The 3,633-nt window shown below is 34.3% G+C and overlaps 1 long non-coding RNA gene across 1 annotated transcript; it reads left to right on the top strand.

Annotated features, from left to right (window-relative positions):
* Positions 1–450: 450 nt before the first annotated feature.
* On the top strand, positions 451–3,157 carry LOC118485414. The gene is made up of 5 exons (XR_004875995.1): positions 451–552; positions 637–725; positions 904–1,116; positions 1,221–1,976; positions 2,352–3,157. It is a non-coding gene; the product is annotated as an uncharacterized LOC118485414 (long non-coding RNA).
* The last annotated feature ends 476 nt before the right edge of the window (positions 3,158–3,633 follow it).

Below are 3,633 nucleotides of genomic sequence, written 5' to 3'. Positions count from 1 at the left end.
GTCTATGGCAGTTCAGAGTGGTTTTCTCAACCTCCTCCATGATCCCAAACCCACTTTCTCCATTATCCTCCTATTTATTTGCTCAACTGCTTCCCCACATCGTGGCTGGTATCTGCGATTTATCACGGTTACAAAATTGGATGGTTATCCTCTTCCTATATATCACTTGCTGAATCTCCTATAGCCGAATCTCGTATATGTTCTTTTAGGGTTTGACGTCTCAAGAGGATAAGTTGGATGCCTTCAACATGTCCAATTGGAATCATGGAGGAGCCTCGTCAGCCTCCCAAATACTTGATGAACGGTAAGTTTTTCTTCATATTTTTTTCTTCTATGTCTTCTTCCTCTTCGACTTTCCATTCCCCTGTTCTTCAATTTTCATTCGAGAATCAAATTTCCCATGTATTTCCAATGGTTTTTTTTCCATGATTTTGATAAGTCCATTATGTTTTCTTAATTTTATTTCTAATCGATTTTGTTTCTAATTTATGTTCTCATGAAGGAACTTCTCATTAAGCATTCAGGTTTCAGCTCCATTCTTTTCGTGATATTGTGAGTTTCTAATTATGTTTTACTCATACTGCTCTGATTTGGTTCTGCTTTAATTTTATTAATTTAGTCGATTTCCCGTTTCAGAAGCCAGCCATCAGTTCTAAAATTGATCACGATTTAGAGTTTCTAAAGGAGGTCAGGAATTCAATCTGAGTTATGTCACGAGAATCATGGTAAGTTTTATTCATATCCATTCAACACACACATACTAACTACTCATGTTCATCTTATTCTTTTCTCTATCATGAAGTTAAATTCTTTTAAGACTCCGTTAACTAAGTTGTATGATTATGGGTTTCGTAATGGCATCCATCATTTACAGTTTTCAGCTTTCTTTACCTTGCCCACCAGGTGTTTGATAATTTCCCTCAATGAGAGTTTTGTTGAGGAATTCACTGACGTTCCATAAATCACACACAGTGTTTGCTAGCTTCGGTTCCTTGACCATCTAAAAAAGCTTCAAAGAAGAACGTGGAATATTTGGGTTGTTTTCGGGATCCACTAGATATAATTACTTAATGGTTATAACAAAATACTGAAACATCGCGTTATCCTAATCATCAGGTACTGTTTGCAGTAGGTTTATTCTGATTTAGTAGTAACATTTTTAAACTTTTTTAATTATCTTTTGTTTTTATTTATTTATTTTATTAATGAATGGTGAATAGGTTGTATGCTTTCATGCATTGGAGAAACAAAAAGAGGTCATGTTCTCTCTAGAACTGTAAGTTTTTTTTTGGGTCTCCAAGCCGGTGCTTAATGTTTCAGCTCAAATTTCATGGTTTCCGGATTACTCAATCGGGTTCCGATGACGAATCGTCAAAAAACCAAGCCGAGGGGTGACCGGGTCGTGTACACTTGCCGAGTTGATGTCGAATCTGCAAAGTGGTAAGTCTCTTTTAGACCTATTTATTCATTTTGTATGGTTCTTGGAATTCGGTCATGGGTTCATGCTTTTTAGTTATGAATCCTCATTTCATGTTTATGATAATATTGAAACTGTAGGGTGAAATTGGTCATGGACCAGTTTACTTATGGAAACACAATTCCTCAAAGTTATATTGTATATGGATTGGGTCAAAGAAGTTCATTTGTATTTTTTAATGTGTTTTTCTCACTTTGTTTTTTTTTTTCAGTGTTGCTTCATGCTGAGTTATGAGGCATTCGTTTTGCGAGTGTTGAATTTTGCTATAGATTAGCGGTTACATGTTTCATACAGAAAATGGTTCACGTTTGCTAAGTAATTAACTGCCAACAGGTTTTATACCAATGTTAGGAAGGTAGGTACTCTTCACATGAATGAGTTATAAAATAACTTATTTTTTAACGGTTTGGTTTAGGCCATAAAAGGTGGGTACTTTTCAAATGATCGTCCATTTTCTGTTTCGGGAGTGAAAGCGTTAGTTGAAGCTTGGAACATGAAGGTATAATATCGTTATTATCTTGTTAAATTGAAAAAATTATTTGGAGCAGGATTCGTTGTCCATTTTCTCTCATTTAAACATCGTTTATGTACATACAATCAATCCCTTTTTAACGTAGATCATTGGTATGATATAAGATAGGTTGAAAGCATGTGTATATGGAGCAACCATTCGGTAGTCATATAGCATTTGCGAAATTTAGAATATCTTTTTCTGATTTAAGTTTATATTTCTATTTTATTTCTTATACTGAAACAAGGAGTTATGTGCAATGAAAGAGTTGATATCACACCTGCTTTTTATACTTTGCAATATACTTCTAATTCCATAATAATATTCAATTTAGCTAATTTGTTAAATAACTGTTGCTTGCAGGGAGTCTTTGCTGAGGAAACAAATTAAGAAAGAAGCTGTGTTATATCCCACCCTTATGCTTTCTCTTATCGCAATTGGAGATGGCACTTTCTTTTTGGGACTTATTGGTTCCAGTTCTTAATGGTTTTTACTGATCATATAAAAATCTAATATTGATAATAATGTGTGGTACTAAATGATCTTTTTTGTGGTTATACAAATTTTTTGTTCTTTATCTTTTCTTACAATAGTTTGGCCTAACTTTTTCTTTATTTCCTTTTCCTTTTTGGGAATTAGGTAGGTTACCACATCATAATGTTGTGTACTGTAATAACTTGGTACTTGAAAGTATGTGTCTTTAATCACTAATATGGTGCAGACATGCAATTTGTGATTACCATGTTATCTACTTATCTCTAAGCATCATGTGTGCCTTTGTACCTGGTGAAAATCTTGGCTTTCAACCGCTACATGTGTAGTATTATGTTTATTTGATGCTATTTTGCTTCTCTTATGGAAATCTAACTAACACTTTTCATTATTCCCTTTGTTATTCCAGAGCGCAGATACATGTTGGTTCAAGAAATTTAAACTTGCTCAGCAGCAGAAGTCACACTGTTACTCCATCAAGCAATTATACATTAAAATTTGCCTACCATTGCAAAATACATTGAAATTTAGGCTGCTCAAAGCAAGGCATTCTCATTAATTTTGTCTGCACTAAATACATAATAGTAAGTGTTCCCAAACAATCAATGGAAATAATCTTATGTTTTTTGTAGATTATTTTTTTTATATATTAAAGAATGGTGCTTTTGTTTGTAATATTGTTTAGATTTGTGTGCACTTATTGTGGGTATTTGGGATTGCTTATTTTGAGCTCCTTTTAACTTTTTGACTTTTTCAAAACGGAGAAAAGGATATGAAAAAGGAGAAAAGAAGATTAGGCGAAGCAATCCCAAACAGCCTCAATATAGGTTATGTTTGTTTGTCACGTTGTTTGCGTAACCCGTCCACCGGACGAGTATTAAACTAGTTACTGTGGGGTTAAGACCTATAATCGTTGTCCATAATATCATTACTTTGAAGCTTACACAAGACATTCTATATCTCTTTTTCGAGCTCGGAATATAACCATCGTCACCGGAAATTGAGTTCCATCTCACTGCTATCGCATCAGATCTATAACCTCTCGAATTCCACCGTTGCTGCTGAGTCATCACCTCATTTCGTCGGCATTACAGATAAATGTCACCTTTATCTTTATTTTTGGCGGTTTGCCGACAATTGTCTTCAACTGAGT

The sequence above is a fragment of the Helianthus annuus genome, chromosome 13 (genome assembly GCF_002127325.2).
Source record: "Helianthus annuus cultivar XRQ/B chromosome 13, HanXRQr2.0-SUNRISE, whole genome shotgun sequence".
Lineage (NCBI taxonomy): Eukaryota > Viridiplantae > Streptophyta > Magnoliopsida > Asterales > Asteraceae > Helianthus > Helianthus annuus.
Note: the sequence above shows the minus strand (reverse complement) of the source record. Positions and strands in the feature narration are given on the sequence as shown.